The 23,351-nt window shown below is 44.4% G+C and overlaps 1 pseudogene; it reads left to right on the top strand.

The window, feature by feature from the left end:
• The first annotated feature begins 10,748 nt into the window (after nt 1-10,748).
• On the top strand, nt 10,749-10,868 carry LOC136637845 (5S ribosomal RNA; annotated as a pseudogene).
• The last annotated feature ends 12,483 nt before the right edge of the window (nt 10,869-23,351 follow it).

The following is a 23,351-nucleotide window of genomic DNA, read 5'->3' as shown; positions in this document are numbered from 1 at the left end:
GATGTCCCTTTGGCAAATGAAAGAAGCCCTTCCATGAGGATCATGTGCGGCTTCTCTACAACAGTCAGTTTTTCTAACCCAAGAGATGCCACCGTCTCTCAGGTGCATGTTCCAGAATTGTTGCTGGTACAGGCAGAGAAATTCAGTTTGTACCTTCCTTTGTCTTTAGGATGGATTTCTTTTTTCACTCCTGGGGGTGGAAACCACAAATAATTTCAGAGTTGGGACGTGAAGCTTTCCTTCTGCTCTCAATCACTGTCTCTGGCCTCCTCCATTCTGGGATGGAGAGTTCGCATGGCAGAATGTTGTTGTTGTCATATAATGAAGCCCTACCAGGCCCATGGTGTGATAAGCATGGCCCATATTCACATGTGAGACAGTTCCTGAGTCACACCAATTGATGACATAAAGCACTCTGTGCAGTGAACAAGACTCTTCAAACACAGCAAGAAAAACAGGATCTATGTGTTCCAGGCTCTGTCTCCATTGCCAGGCACTTGCGCCACGTCAGTGCCTACACCTTAGTGACTGCATCTGTTGTAGCTCTTAAACAGCTAATATTGTAATGCCGTTGTACAAATCAATGGTAAGGCCACACCTGGAATATTGGGTCCAGTTCTGGTTGCCACATCTCAAAAAGGACACAGTGGAAATGGAAAAGGTGCAAAAGAGAGCAACCAAAATGATTACTGGGCTGGGGCACCTTCCCTATGAGGAAAGGCTATGGCGTTTGGGCCTGTTCAGTCTAGAAAAGAGGCACCTGAGGGGGGACTTGATTGAGACATACAAAATCATGCAGGGCATGGATAGAGTGGATAGAGAGACGCTCTTTTTCCTCTCACGTAACACCAGAACCAGGGGACATCCATGAAAGTTGAGTGATGGGAGGGTTAGGACAGACAAAAGAAAATATTTATTTACTCAGCATGTGGTTGGTCTGTGGAACTCCTTGCCACAGGATGTGGTGATGGTATCTGGCCTGGATGCCTTTAAAAGGGGATTGGACACATTTCTGGAGGGAAAATCCATTACGGGGTACAAGCCATGATGTGTATGTGCAACCTCCTGATTTTAGAAATGGGTTATGTCAGAATGCCAGATGCAAGGGAGGGCACCAGGATGCAGGTCTCTTATTGTCTTGCATGCTCACTGAGGCATTTGGTGGGCTGCTGTGAGATACAGGAAGCTGGACTAGATGGGCCTATGGCCTGATCCAGTGGGGCTGTTCCTATGTTCTGATGTCCTGCTCTGGCACCAGTTTCCTTACCCATTGTCACTCCTTCCCCTATTGCCATAGGGCCTGCAGCAGGCAAGGGCAGGAGGGGGAGCAGCTGGAGCTTTGTGCCTCATCAGAACATAAGAAGGGGACTGCTGGATCAGACCAGAGGCTCATCCAGTCCAGTTTCCTGTATCTCAGTGGCAGCGGTGCTTTTCAAAGGACTCGGGTGGGGAGGCTCTGCCTCACCTGCCTCCCCACCCACAGCACCTCGCTGCTCTCCCAGGTGGGTGCTTGGGTGCCTCCCACAGTGGGGGTGCTTTCCGAAGGGCTCCGGTGGGGTCATTTTCAGCTTTTCAGTCATTTTCAGCTTCTTAATCACTCTGGATGGTGATCTTTGCATTTATCGTCTGTTACAAAAAACTGTGCTTGATGCTTTAAGCATTTCCCATCTCGAATACTGCAGTGTCTGTCCTTCAGGGCTTCCTCTTTCTCTGCCTTCCACCTCTTTTTTCTGCCCTTTACTTGGCTGTGCTGGGCTTATTTGTTCCACTTCTAGCTTTAATCCTATTTCTCCTCTGCTCTCTCTCACTCCTTTCCCTCTCAGTGTTCATTTTATGCTCCCTCTTTTGGTCTACAAATGTTTGCATTCTATTGCTCCTGTTTATCGTTCATCTCTTCTTTTGCTCACTGAAGCAAAGGCAGGGGCATGAACAAAAGAAGTGATGAAAGATAAACAGGAGCAATAGAAACCTGAGTTTTCTTCATCTGTTCTCCCCTTGTAGCCCTTTTCTCAGGAATTCTGATAGGGAATCATTGGGTTATGCTTTAAAATACAGTATACCTCCCCCCCCCCCGGCCCACTCTCCCATCCCAACCAATCCCACCTCCAGCCTCTTCTCTATTGTTTCTTCTTCTCCTTCCTTATATGTCTGTTTTACAGTCAGATTGTGAGCCTCCAAGCAGAGCCTAGCCTTTTAAATTATTTTTGTTCAGCACTTAGTTTCTAAAGGCACAATAAGAACATTAAATATTGTGAGAGCTTTATAGATAGACCAGTATTCACAGCTCAGTTCGGAAATCAAATGGTACCCAGCGTCATCAATTTTTGAGCTTCCAAGCAATGAGCTGGGCCAGGGTCACAGCCATACCTGGGAATCCAGAAGCAACACTGACAACACTTTAAGGACCTACTCCTTCTGGGGAAGGTGACCCATGAAGAACAGCCCAATCCTTTCCCCCACCATTAACAACAATGTACCCACACTGATAGAGCACATACTGCATTCAGTATTCCCCCTGGGGGCTGGGGGATAAGAATAGGCCCTCAGTTTGGCTGTACTTGTCGTACAGTACATTAAACAGCCACCAATTAAACAGCCACCGGGTACTCGTCAGCCTGGGAAGGCAGCTCATCTAAGAGAAGGAAACTCTGACCTCAAACCTCCACTGCCTTGTGGCTACATCCAGTTATGGAAAAGGCTTCAGGAGTCCACCTCCAGGCAAAATCCGGAGCCGGAGTCCCTGAGGCAGTTCATGGCTGAACAGAGTCACGTTCTGGCAACTCCTGCGACGCCGCTGGAACCAACCGTATTGGCTTCTGCCTTTCCATTGGACCATTTCAGCGACGTGGAGAGGGGGGATTTGCTGCATGGGTAACAGTCTATCCTCCATACCTACTTTACCCAGGCTTCGCGCACTGGAGAGGACACTCTGTTCCAGAACCACCATTCAGAGCGCGATACCATAGTCTTCCGAGACTGAAGGATGCCAACAACGTCTTCTTCTGCATTCAGTGGTGGTAGGTGAATCAGAAGGCTGCCAGAGGTGAATAAAAGTATTTTCTCCTTAACTTGCATAGGCCTCCTGGTGGCCTATGGGACTCCTCAGATGTATGTATATAGCTGGCATAAGTTAGAGGAGAGAAAAGGGGCAGGACAGATTCAAAAAGAGGGGATAGGATCCTGTCACCCACTGACATTTCCATCCCTCAATCCCCTAAACCCTCCCAACCCCAAAACTCCCCATTCCCACCCACAACACACCCTCCCTCCAACTTGTTGGCACTAACAGGGCCTCCCGGAGCCACTAGTGTGCACACTGTGCTTCTTTCCATATGCTGTAGCAGCCCAGCTTTCACACTACCACAAAGGGCATTGCACTGCCAAAACAGAGGTTCTGGCAGTGCAAAGCCCAGAGAGGAATGGGCCATCATTCTCTCATATCTTACAGATAAAAGATCTTACATTTGCCATCCCTGCTGCTGATTGACATAAGAACTGCCACCGCACCAAGATGAATCAAGGACTGCTCTCCATATCGGACCTCTCCCAGGGCCCCTTCACATCGTCAATTTCCAGGAGCAGAGGAAGAGTCTAGTCTTCAAATTTCTATATAACATAACTTCTTTAAGTAACTGTGATTTTGTCAGCTACCATGAGCATATTAAAGAAAGGACAGGAGCAATGTTTCAATAAAATAACCAATAAATTGACTTTAGGTGCAGTCTGATGATAAAACACTAGGTGACAGACCCAACTGCTGATCTTGGATTAGATGAAAATGAAAAATAGAGCTGGGTGACATCAGCATATTGATGCCTCTGAACCCCAAAGTTCAAACAATCTTAGCAGTAAGCATAAAATATGAGTTTTCTCGTCTCCTGTAATTCTTTTTCTTTTCCTTTCCATTGGAATCTTGGTAAAGGCTAGAAGATGCAGACCTTCACCCTGACAACATCTTCATATGATGAGAAAAGATGGAAAATTCATTACTGTAGTTGTTCTTGGGTTTTGTTTTGTTTTTAATAAAACCTTGCTCTTCCTTTTGGCCCTTTGCTCTTTACCCAATTAATCTCCCTTCTATTTTGCATCATACACTCTTCCATGATCAATCATATACCTTTTTATTGAGAACTAACTGTCACTATCCCTGTTAATTTTGGGGAAGCGTTCTCAGTGAATGTTGCTTTTCTTCACTACTGGCTATCAGTAGACAATATTCCTAAGTCGCAAGACAAAACGTAGATTGGTTTAAGTGACAATAGCAATTGAAATAGCACCTATGATTTAGCACAGAGGAGATTTTGGTGATTCATACAGTGGAGTTTTAAAATGAATCTGTTCTGGATACCAGTTCTCCTCACATCACACCACATGCTAGCTTAATGAAACCTTTTGCAGAGCAAATGTTCTCACCTTCCCTATGCAAAAGGTGACTATTCTCCCCCCCCCCCCCAGCAGTACAACAATTACCAGGAGTATGAACTAGGGCAGAAATGAATGTAACCTTCAAAACCTACATTGGTATCCGAGCAGTTCCTTGGTGTGATCTCTAAATTCTAATAGTTGGACTCAACACTCAAACAGCAACATTAGAAGAGCAACATTTGAATTTCAAAGTTGAGAGCCAGCATTTCACATCAAAATTGGGAGGTGACACAAAGAAAAGTGTAGGCCAAGAAATAGTAGCCTAGAAACCTAAAGCAGCTATTGCAGCTCATAGGAAGCAAGAGAAGGCTCCTCCGTGCCAAGTTAGACTAAGCCAATTCCTTCGGAGGTAGCTCTTTTATAACCCACATCTCCTCCAAGGAATTCAGGACCTTGTACGTGGCTCTTCCCCCCTTGCATCCTTACCTGTGGGGTAGAATGTGCCTGGATCAAGGTCACCTGGTGAACTTCATGGTTGAACAGGTATTTGAACCTAGACCACCCTAGTCCAAAAATCTCACCACTTTGGCTCGCCATTTCATGAGACAGCACTGCTGCACCATGGAGGAATCAAGCAAAGTGTCATCCCTGCTGCTCACTGTATCAGTCTCTCACACTCTGCTGAGCAACTCCATCCAGGGTTTATTTGTTACAGGAAGGGCTGACCTGTCGCATAATCTGCAGTTGACTCCAGGCGAGGAAAAATTAGATGGATTTGAATTAAGGAATGCAAGAACCCCTGGTTCTCCTAGAAATTCTTCCACTTTGCCAGACCGCACCAAAAAAACAGTAGCGGGGAACAGGTCATGATGCCGCCACCTGATGGGTGACGCCTGGGGCATTTGTCCCCGTAGATATGCCACTGCTTACAGGGCAGGTGAGGCCTGAGCCCCTGCACTTTTCTTTTTTTCTACCTCTCTTGAACACACCGTGCACACCTAAACAACACACTCTTCCTTCCTCCAAAATCCAGTTCTGCTTTTTTCCAGATTCCTTCACAGAAGCTCTGCATAAGAACACCTTTTTCATCAGAGATCTCAGTCTTCTGGTGACAGAGACACAAATGGTTGTCAAATGCCTGTCAACGTATTTTTGTACAGAGGCAGGACTTTTGAATTTAAAACTGACAGCCCAATCCTAACTTGTGCTGGAAACAGGCAGGCTGGTGTGCCTGTGCTGCATCCAGCACAAGTTTGGGGCCAAAAGCAGTGCAGCTCAAGGCAAGGGGAATTGCTTCCCCTTACCCCATGTTGTGCTGCAGTGGGCCCAATGGGTCTACTCAGATCTGAGCTACCTCAGGAGGTGGCGCAGATTCAAGCAGAACAGAGCAGCCAGAGGCTGCTCCACGCCACCTGGAAACAGGTTAGGATCCTGCATAACTGCCAGGTCCCAGCCCTGCCTCCTGCTCCCCACCCACCCACCCCAAGGAATGCCTACCACCTGCTGAGCTCATCCAGAGCAACTCACCCATCCTCCAGGGCCGGCAGCAGTGCAGGAAGGCCAGTACACATCTGTGCACCAGCCTAACTTCCTTCAGAGTGGAAGTGCTTTACAGCACTTTTGAAACACTCTTGGACCGGCGCAAGGGACTTGCACCAGCCCAACTTCCTCTTAGGATTGTGCCCTAAATTTCATTTTGTGACACAAGTTTCTGTCTGTGTGTCTGCAGGTCCTCTCATGGAGGGGGTATGACAATCCACAACCTGAGAGCTATAGTTGCAAACCTTGACAGTGTGTAGATGGAAAGGCATCCATCCATAGGCACTACAAAAACTACCCTTGTTGCTGCTTTTGTCCTAGCAAGAGGGCTATATATTGGACCACTTCACAGTCTCTAGTGCATCAGGCAAAGGAATGTCAATAATTGCAGAAGCAGCTTGACAGAACTGTGACAGATATAGCTTGATGTTCTATTGACTGGAGAAACAGGCAAAGAGATACCAGAGTTTTTTTTATTCAGTGATGGTTATGATTACAGATCATGATGAGAGGATGCTATCCAGTTTAAGAGAACTTTAAAAAAGAAAAGCGAAGGTTGGTATCAGGGGACTGAATGCCCTCTTCCAACAAACTGTGCTGTTATGGGGAGCTGAGGCATTCCATCATCCTCTTGGAAGGTTGGACTTTGCTTTTTAGCACCAGCTCTGAAAGATATTTAATGAGAACGAGCTCTAAATAAGATTTATTGAACCAACAACTTGCCTTCATTGTAAAGTCAGGTCATCTTTTGCTAGACTGGCTGATTAATGGGTACTGGTTCCTTTCAGAAGGAGTGCTCCAAGTACTTATGTCAAGACTTTACCTTGTATAAATATTTTTAATTAATAGGTGCCTTCATCAAACGCAAGAAAAATTAAGCATTAATGCTCACCAGAGAGCTTTAAAATTAGATTGATTATCTATTATTTAATTTGATTTTCAGTCACCACTAATTCGTTTTTAATAGATATCTAATTTAGTTTTATCTATTTTTTTATATCCATGGTTTTCTTTCTTTCTTTTTTGGCAAAAACATTAACAAGCTGGAATTCTCCCAAAGCAAACCAAGCTCTTTCTACACCCTTCAGACTTTTCCTGCTGTACATTCACATTTAATTGTGACAGCCAAGATCAAGCAAGGAAACAGATTAATCCTCAGAAATGCTACTTGTAAGATTCAAGCTAGAATTGCAGTTTAAGAATCCAGAGGTATAAAAAAACTGCATGGGTCATTTACACCAACCTTTACATTAGAAAGAACCCCTAGATCATTAAAACCATTCCTGAAAGATTCTTAGAGAGCAGATCACATCTCCTTGGGTAATTAATTCCATTGCCTCATTGTTCGTAAAATTAGAAACCATTCTATGAGGGGAAGGTATCATGTCCATTTTCTGCAATTTGACCCCATGGTATTTGTCCTTGCCTGAATAACCTTTGAAAACAGTTCTATGGCAGTTTTTTGTATCATTCTTTACCGCTAAAAAACCCCTTATAACTTTTTTAAAAAAATCTGAATCTGACGATAGAATGCCACTTCAAGAGAAGACATTTCTAACCCCTTGAAAATAAAACACTGAATAGGGAACTTCATACCGAAGCCACCCCTTGCTCCCCAAACCTGTTCTGTCTTGCACATAAAGCCTTTGCCCTCCTGGATCAACATGCAGTGTACTTGGTTGAGCTCAGTCGGCCTCTTGGTTTTCTGAGAAGCTGGGAACCATAAAACAGCTAGGAAGACGGCTAGAGCAACACAGCAGAAAAACTCCTGATTCTCATTGAACATGGGCTAGAGCCCATGTCAAGACCTTGTCTGTGGTGATGATGAAAACAATGGTTCTTCCCAATTACCACTGCAGACCCAATTTGTATGGAAGAAAAGATTTTTTTTTCCTCCTGTCCTGTTTCAGAGGAATAAGCCCTTTCCCGAGTTCTACACTTAGTTGGAAAGTCTTGGATTTTTACCTTTTGAAGGCAGCTGGAAAAGAAATAAAGTCTTCTTCACTCTCCTCATTCCCTTCTCTTATATAACGCAGGCTGGGGGGGCAGGGGGAGGAAATCCCCAGGGCCTGGGCTCCCAGGGGACCCGGGCCCATGACAACACAAACTATGGGCGCAATCCTAACCCACTTTCCAGCACTAACATAAGGGCAATGCAACTCCGAGGTAAGGGAACAAACATTGCTTTAACTTGAGGAGGCCTCCATGACTGCCCCCCACCTGCAGGATGCAGCACATACCCCACTGGTACAGCTATGCCAGCGCTGGAAAGTGGGTTAGGATTGCACCCTATACAGTACAAAACAAATTGCAGGAAAATTTGGGAAGGGGGGGGAGTCAATCAGGCACCTTGCCCTGGGCCCAATGCCAGCTCTCAGTAGCCCTGGTAGAAAGATAACCTGGACTAGTCAGAAGGGTTTAAGAAAATTTGCAAAAAGTGAGACAAGAGAGGTGCTTACTCAATGCCTTTATATCTTGGGGAGGGTCCAAGAGCATATTGCTTTGATCAGCATCTGATCAGGGTCACCTAGATTAGGGCCTGGATGACTGCTGAGCACCATGTCCAGGAGCAACCTAAAGTTCTTTTCAGGGGAACTGCCCACACACATCTGCATCCTTGAGGTTTTCCAAATTCTGAGGAGCATTGTCAGTTATTTGCTTGCATGCGGTTTTCTTTAAGTTCAAAGATAACGCCAGAGTTTTTGGAGTTCACAAAGCAGTCTAGCAGAATGTATATCTGCAAACAGGGATGTGGACCCCGGTCAAAAGATGCTGAAGTAAATTCCCTTCTATTCAAGGAGGTTTTTGTGCGACACCTTTCAGCTCTTAGGCTTCAGAATCTATTTCTCCTGTCAAAACTGCACCTTTTTGCTTAGGATTTCCAGATTCCCTGTGGCTCAGACTCTGAGAAGGCAGAGCCTGGGAACTAAGGGGTAGTGCTTCATTGGTCAGGGATAAAGTCTAATCGAATTGAGTGGATCCTAGAGCAGCCTGGTGGGAGTAGAAACCTGGCAGATCAGAGGAGCTGTGAACCTGCAGCCGGAGCTAACAGCTAAAGCTCTCAGGTTAAGTGGAAAATGTATTACCTCTCACCCTGAGATTTCAGTCCTCCTGGAGACTTTGAGAAGGAAAATAAAACCGTGAGACTTGGCAATGCTATTTTTTTCCAGTTGTTCATTTGTCCCCTCAACTATAAGTTGACTTAGATATAAGTCTTATAAGATATAAGTTAGATATAAGCTATAAGATATAACTCTGTTTGCCCTGGTGTTATCTAGAATTAGGGCTGGCTTACATAGTACATCAGCCATTTTCAACCACTGTGCCATGGAGTGGCACACTAGTGTGCTGCGAGTGGTCCACAGGTGTGTCACAAGAATTTGGGGGAAGTGTACCTTGTCAATTGTCAAAGATCTGGTGGTATGCCACGACAATTTTGATGCCTTGGCAGTGTGCCACGAGATGAAAAAGATTGAAAATTGCTGTAGTACGTAGTAGTCCACATGAGTTATCCTAGCTTTTCCCAAGTATGTAGTCATATGAAGAAGTATAACAGGTAGACCCTCAGCCTTCGATATCGACTCAGTACAAGTGTTGCCAGCAACAGCACAAGAGCCACAGCAGTAATGTGGCTGCTGCCTACTCCTGGTGTGTGTGATCACGGTGAGCAGCACTGGTGGCTAGGCTAGGTCTCATGCAAATGTTACCGGCTCTCAGGACAGGGGATTGCTGACATGAGAAGTAACAACAAAACTGCCCTCAACTCACATGATTGCCTTTGTTCTTCAAACATATGATGGACAATGGCCTGGGAGCAGCCACATCACAGCCAGTTCCACGCCGTTTGCTGCAGGGAACACAGATTCAAAGTTACAGTCAACAGCAAATCAGAAGCTGTTGCACATCACTTGTTTGTATGGCTCATTGGCTCAACACATTCGTTTTCTCCATTAGAGTGCCTGCTCAAGGAAGGTAATGGATGCTCAAGCGGAAAGAAAAAATGTGTTGCGTACACACACACAAAAATTCTTTTAAACACCTCTTGGAGAAGGAGGCATCTCAACCTCCTGAAAAGTGGTCATCAACCTGACGTTGATCCTATGGAGAACAAACCCTCTTACTTCTAAACTGTCCCCTCAGCCACAAGCATAATATAGCTGAGAGGCAGATTTTCAAGAAAGAGGAGACCCTGAAGCTGAGAACAATGCTAACTCCTCTAAACTCTCAGCTCTGCTTTGACAGCCCAGTTTCTCTATGCCACGTATGGGATAAACGTGCCCTTGAAATGTCTATCTTCTCAATTAATCAATGGCAAAGGATGGTATTGTTGCCCAGCAAATAAACTTCTTTTGTCAGCCTGTCTAAAGTGCCAGCAAAACTGGCACTTGAATAAAGAGAGAGGCACAGATAAGCAATAACTTCTTCTCAAAGGGGACTTCTAGCACAGCAAACCTTTTCCAGGCATGTCTTGCTATTACAGAGTATTAGCAAAAATGCATTGCTTCAATTGCCAGTTGTGTTATTTGGGGGGATTTCTGTAGGGCTGTAAAACAAATGTGTGAAAAACATATTTCAAAGTCGGTGCATTTCATGCCTGATTCGGGGATTGTCAGATTTATTTGCAAAGTTTGCTCAGCTGCTATCCAATTATGTGCCATTGTACCTATTTTTTTTAATTATATGAGTGCTGCCTCAAGTACATTTGTACTTGAGAACCGATTCTCAAGTACAAAATAACATAGAGGGTCATTTTATGATCGCCACTGATGCACGCATTTTGCACTTAGGAAAAAATACCTGTAGTTCTTCCTCCAAAATCACTACACTGCTGCTGCACAGAACTTACCTGTCCTCTTTGTTACCCTGCACATGCCTGATCTTGTCTGATCTCGGAAGCTAAGCAGGGTCAGGCCTGGTTAGTACTTGGATGGGAGACCACCTGGGAATACCGGGTGCTGTAGGCTTATACCATAGTCTTTCGAGACTGAAGGTTGCTAACCATCATTGCAGACAGATGGAAGTGACAAAGATGTCCTGAAATTCCACTCTTAACATTGGGCTATTCACAAGTTTCCCCCTCCATTCGCATATACCCAATGAAGTGGGACCTTGCTCACTGCGCTGTCCCACAACATCAGCACAACCGACAGCCCTATCCAACATCTGTGCATCGAACACAACATCAAAAAGGGGTGTCTACCAACATACAGCTGCATATGTATAGGTTCCTTTTCAAACACTACCATGTATGCCAACATTAGGGATAGGGCAAGCAAGAGATATTTTGCTTCCTCCACAATATATTTGCTATATGCAGAGGACATATTCACACAAGTTAACTGGTCTCTTAAAGGCGAACAATGTGGAGAGCTGCTGTGGAATAGTGGTTAAGAGATTATGATAACACATCGTATCCTAAACGCTCACTATGGTTTCTGGCATCAACAACCTTCCTCCCTCCCTTACAAAGCATCAGCCATTGGCAATATATGCTGAGAGATTTCTTTGAAGATGATGGACAAGACAGTTAAGGGGACCTTCTGGATTTGTAGTTATTCCTAAGTGTACCATAATAGCCAATTTCATGGGAGAGTGGTCTGTGCTTCTGTACAAGCCCACAAAAAGAGTTGGGACATTCCCCCAGAACCTGCAGATTGGGAGGCATTCCTAGTAAGTGCAGTATATGAATTGCTTAATGGTAAAAGGACTCACAGGACAAACACAAATTTCTGGAGGAAGAATTCCAGTCTGTGTGGAGAGAGAGAGGAAGGAGCATCAGTATTCAAGACCCTGATTCTGAGAATTTCAAGCACAGGTAAAGGATGTGGTGGGGGGGGGGGTCTTGCTTCAGCTAAAGTATGTCAGCACTTCATTTCTGAATCCCATTACTCTGGAATTCACACTTCACACATAAATATTATTCATTCTAGCCTATAGACTAGAATGGTCCTGGCCCATTAGAAGTTCCATTAAATGTTTCCCATAGCTGCGTCATTTGCAACAACTGTAAAAAGAAAAAGAAAAAAAAGCCCTCCCACCAAAAATTACTAGCATATATGTGCATTTTACAGCCACGTTTCCCCAGGAAAATGTGCATGTAAATGGTTTTGCAATATATTAGCAAATATAGAGCAAGTGATCTGTAGTTTTAAGTATAATTTTGGAGCTACTTCTTGTGCTGGGGCTAGACCATGAATATTTTCCTTATAATGTATCTGCTAGGGCTGAGCTGAAACTGCTTGCCTGTTTTTGTGCTTCACCAGTTACAAATGTTGAGCATTGTCTTCTGCTTCCTCTGTAAAATGTTAATACTTTAAATATATTTTTTGAAATATGCATGTGATCCAACTGTGAAATCAGAGGCGTGACATGTGTCAGATCATAACATCACAGAATTTTCCGCATGGAGCCTTGTGACACTATTTCTACACTTCAGCCATCAAGATAGATAGATTGATCGATTCCATCACTTCTGATTTTTCAGGAAAACCAGGAAGTGATGTTTTTAGGCCTTTACAAGGCATTCTGAGGGGATGTGGTTGGCCTTTCTGGCCCTCAGAACACCCCAGGCACAATTGGAGCACAGCTCTGGTCACATTTGGTTGAGCAGGACAGAAGTTTGCAGGGGACCAGAGACTTGCCATGGGCCGGATAGAGGCTTGTGACATCTTGCATCTGGCCCTTGGGCTGGGATTTGGAGACCCCTGTTGTAGTTTAACAAACAGGAACACCTACCATTTTAACCAGGAACAAGTATCCATGACACAAAGCAATACATTTCCCAAGGAGACACAAGAGATTTCTCTCACCCCAATCAGTCCCTCAAAAAGAGGCCTTTTCATTCCCAAGAATGAACAATGTGAAAATTAACCCCAATTCTGACAATCCTAAAGTTGCAAATTGTGTTGGTAATTTACACAAAGAAAAAGTACTACTAGTAAACCAGATGGATCTGAGTTTGTTTGTTTGTTTGCTTGTTTTGGGTCTTAGTGCAGTGTTTCCCAAACCTTTTTGACTGCAACCCTAAATGCAGTTTAGCTCTCAGTTGGGCAACCCATGGAGTTGGTAGATGTTACTATACCCAAGTCCTCCTGACCTCTGTGATGCACTTCAGTTGCTTTCTCCTGTGTGAGCTGAGATAGAGGCGGAAGCCTCTTTAACTTCATCCTCCCCAGCATGAACAGGAACAGAAGATATGACCATATCCTCCTCTTATTACAGACCTCAGTGGTTCATTCACTTGGACAGACAGGCAAAGGACCCTTTAATCCCCTCACCACAGAGTCTACAGCAACAGAGACTCTGTTGTGTGTTATACAGCTCCTCCCTCATTTGCCTGTCAAGACAAGTGTACGCAAAGGAGCAAACAATTTGCTCAGTTTTCATAACTGTTCACATTAGGAAGGAGCTTGGATAACCTTTTGTGTGGGTTTCAGTTAGAATGGTAGTGAGTCAGTGGTTGGAGCCAAAATTGCCAACCCTGCAGCACTCTTTAAATTCAAAATAGAGTTGAATTGTTGATAATGAGTTGCTGACCAGCTGGTGGTGTGGGTAGAAGTGCAGAAGAAGTGCAGAAGGAGAAGGGTAGAAGTGGTAGAAGTCAGGGAATTAGAGGGCAGGTCCTCTCCTGGATTGAGACCTGGTTGAAGACCAGGAAACAGAGAGCAGGTGTCAATGGGCAATTTTCACAATGGAGAGAGGTGAAAAGTGGTGTGCCCCAAGGATCCGTCCTGGGACCGGTGATTTTCAACCTCTTCATAAATGACCTGGAGACAGAGGTGAGTAGTGAAGTGGCTAAGTTTGCAGACAACGCCAAACTTTTCCGAGTGGTGAAGACCAGAAGTGATTGTGAGGAGCTCCAGAAGGCTCTCTCCAATGACAGAATGGGCAGCAAAATGGCAGATGTGCTTCAATGTAAGTAAGTGTAAAGTCATGCACATTGGGGCAAAAAATCAAAACTTCACATATAGGCTAATGGGTTCTGAGCTGTCTGTGACAGATCAGGAGAGAGATCTTGGGGTGGTGGTGGACAGGTCGATGAAAGTGTCAACCCAATGTGCAGCGGCAGTGAAGAAGGCCAATTCTATGCTTGGGATCATTAGAAAAGGTATTGAGAACAAAACAGCTAATATTATAATGCTGTTGTACAAATGGATGGTAAGGCCACACCTGGAGTATTGTGTCCAGTTCTGGTCGCCACATCTCAAAAAGGACATAGTGGAAATGGAAAAGGTGCAAAAGAGAGTGACTAAGATGATTACTGGGCTGGGGCACCTTCCTTATGAGGAAAGGCAACAGCATTTGGGCCAGTCTAGAAAAGAGATGCCTGAGGAGGGACATGATTGAGACATACAAAATTATGCATGGGAAGGATAAAGTGGATAGAGAGATGCTCTTTACACTCTCACATAACACCAGAACCAGGGGATATCCACTAAAATTGAGTGTTGGGCGGGTTAGGACAGACAAAAGAAAATATTTCTTTACTCAGCATGTGGTCAGTCTGTGGAACTCCTTGCCACGGGATGTGGTGACGGTATCTGGCCTGGATGCCTTTAAAAGGGGATTGGACAAGTTTCTGGAGGAAAAATCCATTACGGGGTACAAGCCATGATGTGTATGTGCAACCTCCTGATTTTAGAAATGGGCTATGTCAGAATGCCAGATTCAAGGGAGGGCACCAGGGTGCAGGTCTCTTGTTATCTGGTGTGCTCCCTGGGGCATTTGGTGGGCTGCTGTGAAATACAGGAAGCTGGACTAGACGGGCCTATGGCCTGATCCAGTGGGGATGTTCTTACGTTCTTTTGTTAAGTGGGAAGAGCCCTAAAAGATTTCAGCCATCACAGTGTGCACTCACACAACTCATATTTGGCAGAAAACTATTAAAGTCAACCATGACACAACAGGGGAAGGGACACAGAGCAGGGTCTCTGATGATAAATGCAACATGCAAGCAGGTCCATATAGGAGAAGGCTGCCCTTGTAGTAGCCAGAGCCCAAGTCATATAAGGCTTTGTACAGGCTGAGTAACCCTTATCCAAAATTCTAAAATCCAAAATGCTCCAGAATCTGAAACTTTACCACCCATGAAGGTTGGTTGCACTTCAACACCTTGAGGAGACTGGAGCTTGCTTTCCTGCGCCCAGCTGAGTGAAACAGCACCTATGGATGCAGCATCACCTCAGGACATAGAAGGAAGAGGAAAGGCGGCGTGCACTGCTCGGGGTGGGGGGGAGAGGGAGAAATACTCAGCTGCTTCAGGAACCCGCATGAAGGCAGCCATAAAGGTGGACAGGGGAAAGCAAAGGCTTCCATGCCTGGGTGCCACTCCTTGGCAATAAGTCTTGTGGATGATCATTGGGTTTCCTTCCAAGGGAGACATGTACCATAAAACTGCAACCTTATACAAGCTTTCAAAATCTGAAAAAAAAAAAATCCAAAATCTGAAACACTTCTGATCCCAAGTATTTTGAGCAAGGGATACTCAACCTGTAGTAATAATCAGAACCTTGAACTGGGCCCAGAAACAAACTGGAAGTCAATGCAGATTGAAAATTAAATGCAGATTGAAAATTACCAGTTTAATATGCTCTACAACCAGCGAACCCCAAGTGTACCTGGGCTGCAGCATTCTGCACCACTTGTAGCTTCCAAAGTGTCTTCAAAGGCAGCCCCAAACAGAATGCCATTAAAAAGTCCACACTGCAATAAAATGCCATCAAAGATGTAATATATAGTATAAGAAAGTTGGTGGTGGTTTGGGTTGGGATTACAAATTAGGGACACAACTCAGCCAAAGTAACAAATTTTTTATGTTCCACTGACTTCAATGAAAAAGTCAAGCATGTACCACAGTGAGGGGATAAAGCGTGTCCTTAACTGTCTTCTGTTAGACTCAATGGGCTGTATAAATGCCTCTGGGAAGTGTGCCTTTTATGTTGCCGGATGATCCTGAGCCATCTTTAATTGCAATTTAGCAAAAAAAAAAAAAACAGCAATAACGGAAACGAATGTATGAGATGAGCTGTAGCCCAAGTACTGTAATCAATGATATAGCCACGCCATAGTGAATTTAAAAAAAAAAAAAAAAAAAGATAATGTCCTAATTCTAGAAATGACATTCTGTCTGTAATGGGTGTTATGAAAACTCAGTGCTTGCCTTTGCTACTATATTTAGGAATAGATTGCAGATCAAAGTAACAGTTGTATTTCAATGTGAGAAGTAGGATGACAGCTTACAGAAAGAAATGCAACAGAGCCATCTAATGGATTTGGCAGCAGGTGCTGACTTGCTGGGTGTGCCTGAACAAACCTTTGGAATTGCTTCAATAGCTTTATCTGTGGCTGATATATGGGTGTGCACCAGTTTTCTGTCTCCTAGCATATAGCTTCCACGGCCTTTTAGTGTACCACTAACTTTGGTACACATATTTAGCAAGGCACCATCGACGATAAGGGATCAAGGGTGTTGGTTGCTAAGCAATAAAAACTGGTGTAATGGGCCCAAGTCTTAAGATATAGTTATGATAACCCAAACTGGCAATATTGTTACTTGCAATACTACAGCGATACCGCAGATATAAGGACATAGGAAGCTGCTTTATGCAGAGAGAAACCATTTATTCATGTAGCCCAGTATTTTCTAAACCAGGAGTGTTCAAAGTTTATGGTAGGAGGGCCACATCATCTCTCTGACCCTGTGTCAGGGGTCGGGGGAAAAAGAATTAATTTGCATTTAAAATTTGAATAAATTTACATAAGTTTACATAAATGAATATATTAAAGATGAACTTATATGAATGAATGAAGTTCTAGCAAGAGCTCAAGGCCTATAAAAGGCCTTGTACAAAGCAAGGCTGGCCTTTCCTTTGCTGCCTCTGCTGCATCACAGACGTGATACAGCAAGCAGTGGAGGGAGCCCTCACCCCACAGCTCACGCGAGAGGTAAACAGTTGCCCTCACGCTAAAAGCAGTTGCGTTGGGCCGGTGTGGGCTCCAACAAATCTCCGGAGGGCCAGAGGCTCATTGGAGACTGGAAACTCCCTGACGGCTGCATTGAGAGTCCTCGAGGGCCGCAATTGGCCCCAGGGCCGGGGTTTGGGCATCCCTGTTCTAAACCAACCACTCTTAACCCTTTTTTTTTTTTTTGTGCTATGGCTCCCTAGGAACTCTTCTCAGGTTCCAGGCCCCCTCCCCATCAAACAAGAACAGATAAACATAAAATCATTTATTACTGAACAAGAAAACCTGAACATTCAGACATCATCATCATCATCATCATACTGGTATTTATATACCACTTTTCTGGTCATCGGATTACTCCTCTGAAAAGGCGGTTCACATAGGCAGGCTATCTCTAAACCCCCGAGGGGTTTTTTACAATAACAGAAAGGTTCTGTCTTTCAAGAACTGCACAACATTTCAGACAGATCTTTCACAGTCTGGTATCACTTCTGGCCCCCAGTTGCCTCCCACGCTGGCTGAAAAGCAGCTCCTTCATCTCTCACTTGAAGGGCAGCCAAGACGCTTCTTCGTCAAACCAAACAGCAGGTGGAATAACTCAGCTCAGCTTGTCAGCTGCTTTAAGGTCTCGCCATTCATGGAGCTGCCAGTGGTCTCGAACTGGTGACCTTCAGATGTTTTCTTCAGACTAACAGAAGTTCTGCCCTCTAGACCAGACCTCCTGCCCAGACATACTGGAAAAAAATTGAAAAAGGAACGTATGAAATTAAACATTGCATTAGGCTTGAGCTTGGGGCTTTTCTGCAAGTTTCATGATATCAGACTCCAAATTAGACAATGACAGTCGGAGGTAACCTCTTGTTGCAATATCAATTCCACTCCTGGATTTTGTCAAGAAAACTACCTTGCTGAATCCACACTCAGCCAAATATCTTGAGGGAAAAGCAATAAAAAAAATTCCAGGCTTTTCCCCACAGTGTTGAAAATTTAACCAGCAGATCATTCTTGATCCAAAAATCTTCTTGAAACTGAATGAACTGAAGATATGCAATTATATCACTCTGAAGATGAATCAAATCCTCTTGAATGTCTGCCTCAACTTGGGTGGATTGTACTTCAAATGGATTCAAAATCCAATCTGGGATACTGAGAATTAACAGGTCATTCACTCTTTCTTGCATATCCTTGTTGTATCTATCTCAGGGGTGTCCAAACCTTTTGGCAGGAGGGCCACATCATCTCTCTGACACTGTCAGGGGCCAGGAAAAAAAGAATTAATTTACACTTCAAATTTGAATAAATTTGCATAAATGACTATATTAGAGATGGAACATATGAATAAATGAAGGTCTGGCAATCGCTGAAGGCCTATAAAAGGCCTTGCACAAAGCAAGGCCGGCCTTTCCATTGCTGCCACTGCTGCATCACAGACATGAAACAACAAGCAGTAGATGGAGCCCTCATCCCACAGCTCACACAAGAGGCTGAAGAGTTGCCTAGGCTCCAGCAAGTCTCCAGTGGGCCAGAGGCTCATTGGAGACTGGGGGCTCACCACAGGCCGGAGTGGGAGACCCTGTGGACCGTAAAGAGGAACAATGGCTTCCTTACTGTCTACAAGGTTACTGTTTTTGCCCTGTAAGTTCTTGTTTAACAAATTAAGTTTCTGAAAGACATCTGCCAGATAAAATAGGTCCACCTTAGCATCAACAAATTTTTCTCCCTGCTGTTTATCAGACATGAAGGAAACTATGGTGTCCCATAGTGTAACAAAATGGAGACAGAGAGGCACCTCTAAGAAAGAGAGAGAGTGAGTGTGCAGCCTGCCCCTGAGTTCCCACACCCTCCTGCTGCTTGTCCCACCATGCTCTGCTACCAACTTTCTGACTTACTCTGCTCACTGCACAAGCAAACACAAATCATTACACACGCACCCACATCTTCTGAGCTACACAGAGCATGTTTGGAACAAGCCTGAGTAGGTTGAAGGAAGGAAGCCCAGTATGGAATTGAACATTTCATTCCATGCCAGCAGCATCAAGCGTGTCTGCAACAACACCAACCTGGGTAGGTTGAAGGGAGGGAAGCCTGGCATGGAATAGAATGTTCCATTCTGTTGGAGCAGCTTCAGGTGTTTGGTACAACCATAAAATGTTGCTTGAGTATTTCACTGATTCAGTTTCCAAGCCCTCCATATACCCTTGGGCTTCTCCTTTTCACAATTGTCAGTCTGTGGCCCCTTTCAAATGTGCCATGGCTCCCCAGGGGACCATATGGCCCTCATTGAGAATGACTGGTCTAAACTGACTGGTAGCACCTCTGTAGGATTTCAGATGGGAGTCTTTCCCAACCCTGTGTAGAGATTCAAGGGACTGAACCTTTCTGCATGTGTAGTTCCACTGATCTATGGCAAGCACACAATCACAATTATGATGTGAAGTTTGAAATCACTAATTTACAATCAGACATCCAAGAGCCATTGAATTCTTATCTATATTGAACCAGGATAACACAGCTGCATGGTACTTCATTGTGCTCTCAACATTTTAGTACTAAACTGAAAGCCTAAAATCTTTTGTTATGTAGGTCAATTACTTTCTCCTGAGGAAACCCTATGCAGGCTAGATGGTCTCACCTGTGTTGATTTTCATTTCCATCCACTGTTCAGGCTGTCAGGAGACTAGGATAAACTGAGAGTCTGGCAAAGAGGGCAGTGTGGTGGCCACAAGCACACTACATAGGGGTGTGAACATGTAACGGTGCCGGTTTGGCCTATGAATTAATGGCTTAATCATAGCAACTGGGGCTCAGTTCTTGTTGAGGAGCTAATCCTGTGTCAGGGTTGTGCTAGCTCAGACTGAAGGTGATGCCTCATGTGGTTGAATGATACATTATGCAATTTGCTTCAAGTAGAAGACCAGAATTCCAGACAAGGGCTCCCCCTTCTCCCTGCTAGCTCTCAAAACTATTTTTGTGGGGGAGCATTTGATCATGTAAGGGGTCACTCATGGACACAACTAACTGGCCCTCGACAGTCCCCAGTTCAGTGACGGCACAAATCATCCAACTGAGTAACTCACAACACCGCTCCTATTTCCTGTCCTTCCAATTTGCATTTGGGCTTCCTCACAGACCTCTGCAATGACTTGGACACCTCTGAGGAAGCTCATTCAGGGAGGTAGGAGAGGAGACTAAGTGGTGCTTCCCTTTCATTTCCTGCCCAGGACAGCCAGGAAAGGAGAGAAAAGTGATACAGGGCACAATCCAGATCTACTCAGAAGTAAGTCCTATTTTATTCCATGGGGCTTACTCTCAGGAAAGTGTGGTTAGGATTGCAGCCACAGTATCTTCTGTTCCTCAGTGCCCTGTTTTGTTCCTCAGTGCCCTTCAGTGCCATGGTGGTGCTGAGGGAAGAGCAGTATCCAGAGCTTATCCTGGCCAGGATGATCTCTGACTGCCCCCCTCTCAGCATCCAGGTGGGAGGGAGCATCCAAACTGCTCCAGGAGGCAATGTGTCTGAGTGAAGGCAACAATCATGGGAAAACAGCATAGAGCTTTGCCCAAGAGCTAAGAATTCTCAGAAAATGGATCCAAGCCATTGCCTCACAGTCCTCGCAGTTTCCTTTCAAGGAACTCTGTATGTTAAATAGCTATTTGCATTTTATGGGAGACACTTTTCTTTAGTGATACAAAACAAGACTTTCCATACCATTTTATATTTGGACTGCTTTTATAAATGAGAGGTTTGCTTTGTTAAAAGGCATATTCAAAACACATTTCAAAATTTGCCAGTCCTTGCCGCTGCCTTTGTGTGCGTGACTGTTTTCTCTTCTTGGTGGGTTTTTGCAGCTGTTTTCAATCTGCAGAGGAGGGCCTTCCCTTGCTCCTGGGTCCCTGAATGGTATGAATTGTAAACAGGATTTGATCCACCAGGTTGCGCTCCTCAGGATCATTTAAGACCTTGCAAAAAGGAAATAAAAGAACTGTATTTTTTTTTCTTTCGTATTCAGTGTAAGATTTCAAACAAAGCAAGACTGTGCCTCATTGTCTAAGATTAGCACTGGGGCTGTAGCACTGTGTAGTTGGGCAAGTGGGCTTGTTCCTGAGCAATGAAGCAGGCTCTTTGATCTCCATTTCTTTCCTCACCTCTGTTCACACAAGAGTACACTGCCATGTATGCAATCTAATATCTAACACAGAGCACAATCCTAGGATTGTGCTGGGCTGGGACACGTCTATGCACCAGCCCACAGAGGCCAGATTCTGCCTTCTCACTGACACTGAGAGGTAAGTTTGCACCAGTCTCCCTCAGCCAGTGCAGGGGTTTGGGGAAGGCAGAGAGATGGTGGAACTGAGGCATTCCAGGGCAGGGGAGGGCAGGCGGGTCCAGCTCGAGAGGGGGGTGGTGCCAGGATCTGGCACTTATGCTGCAAGGTTGACTCAAGAAGACTCGGTACCAGGAGTGAAAGTTTGCAGGCTCTTTATTCAGTTGCATGCAATGGGTGCTCATGGGACTCTTGTCCAAAACAAATGAGCAGGCCTACCAATGGTGGATTTGCTCTTTTATGATTTTTCAGTTACAATTTGCATCAGAGGTGGGCAAATACCTATTGGGTTACAATTTACATAAAAGGTGGGAAATAGGTGGGATTTACTCTTAAAACATATAAAATTACAAAATTTCCAAAAGAGCAGAGAGCAGTATAACACAAAATACTCAAAGACAGGTGTGGAGACAGACATGACTTCGTAAGTGAAAAGATATCTCTTGGCAGGACTTCAGGCCCATCTCGTTAGTGCAGCCTGATACTGTTACAGGGTGTTCCCAGATGTTGCAAAGTTCAAAAGCAAACTCAGTAGACAAGAGTGGTGATCAGTTCCAAGCGTTTATTTTATTCCCATCAGACCAGCTTCTCAAGGGATTCTTTCCAAGCATTGAGAGTGAATGTGAGAGTCCGAATTCTGCAAAAGGTGTTCTTTCCCGTCTGAATCTCTCTCTTTTATTACAATTTCGAGTTCCCTCCTTGAGACACGTACATTTCTCATTGGCTCAGGATAGTAGACATTTGATTGGTGGGGTTACAAGTCACCAGTTGTACAAATTACATTCAACATATACAATTTATAGATTTTGAGCAGTCAGTAGGTGGTACTGCAATTTCAATTTTGCTCAAAACTGACCTTATCTTATGACATCATTTTCATGTAGCCAAAGAATCCTTGAAATGCAACTTACTTGCCATGGGGTTTGCAGGCTCAGCTAAAAAACTTGCTGCCTTATGCTTTTTCTCTGAGAACCTGACCTTTGATGTTAACCAGAAATGGTTTTGATGTTATGTCTTCCTAAACCCTTTAATGCAGTTAGGAATGTTATATGTTAGTTACGCTTGTTTAGGCACCAAAACTGGGTTAAAATGCTGAAGAATAAGTTGACTAGTGTTCTTCTATGAAAACTTTATATAGCTACCTACTTACATGCATATATATAAGGTCTCTGAGCTTGAAGCAATGATCCTGTATGTTAAAAAGCAAAACAGACCAATTTTAAAATCACAAACCCTTTTATTTTTTCCTCTTCTTTGGAGAACAAAGGCCTATTGATTGTGCCTGCATAGTCTTATCAGAATGTCCTGCTGTGTCAAGAACATCTTGTCTGCCAAGTTTTAGCCAAGAGGCTTGGATTTCAAAACGAAACCATTTTTTTCTTCTCTAGTTTAACATACAGACAGAAAATGGCTTTTAAGCACGTGAGCTTCCCCATTAAACTATAACATAAATGACAGTCCTTTTACCTTCCATCAATACCATTGCCTGGTCTCCTGTTATCTTTTGCATTCCACACCTGTCGCTTAACATAAATACTGTGCGGCCCAGTTTGCAAAGCCAAGGTTTTCTGTAACACAGCAAAGCAGCTTTTTGGTTCCTTTTAGAGCAGCCTAAAAGTAGTCTTGCTTTTGTGACTACTGTAGCCTTTACCTGAAGTCACAGTCTGGGGTCAAAGGTCGCCGTGTATCACTTAGGCTAGATCCTAACCTCCCTCTCAGGTGGCTAGGCCTAGCCCCAGATTGCTCAGATGTGCACCACCTCTTTAGGTGGCGTAGATCCAAGTAGCCTCATTTGGGCCACTGCCGTGTGACACAGGGTAAGGGGAAGTGATTCCGCCTGGCCCAGGTTGTGCCACAGTCAGCCCCAATCCTGCTCTGGATACAGTGCAAGTCAGCCAGCCTGACTGTTTCAGCACAGGTTAGGATTGGGCTGACACAGTGTCATATCCCAAGATTTTCAGTCATTACAGAAAAGCTTTCATTTCTAACTGAGAGGCTAGAAAAAAGCTTGAACTTTATGGAAGAATCATACCTTATGAAACATTGCAACTCCATGCAAAACAATGGTATTTTCTCAATTTGACCCCAGTGTTTTGAGTTCCTTTGGCAGAATTTGGAGGATTTTTGTGCAGGACACCACATTAAAGGCTGCCACTACTCTGA

This window comes from Tiliqua scincoides, chromosome 1 (assembly GCF_035046505.1).
Source record: "Tiliqua scincoides isolate rTilSci1 chromosome 1, rTilSci1.hap2, whole genome shotgun sequence".
NCBI lineage: Eukaryota > Metazoa > Chordata > Lepidosauria > Squamata > Scincidae > Tiliqua > Tiliqua scincoides.
Note: the sequence above shows the minus strand (reverse complement) of the source record. Positions and strands in the feature narration are given on the sequence as shown.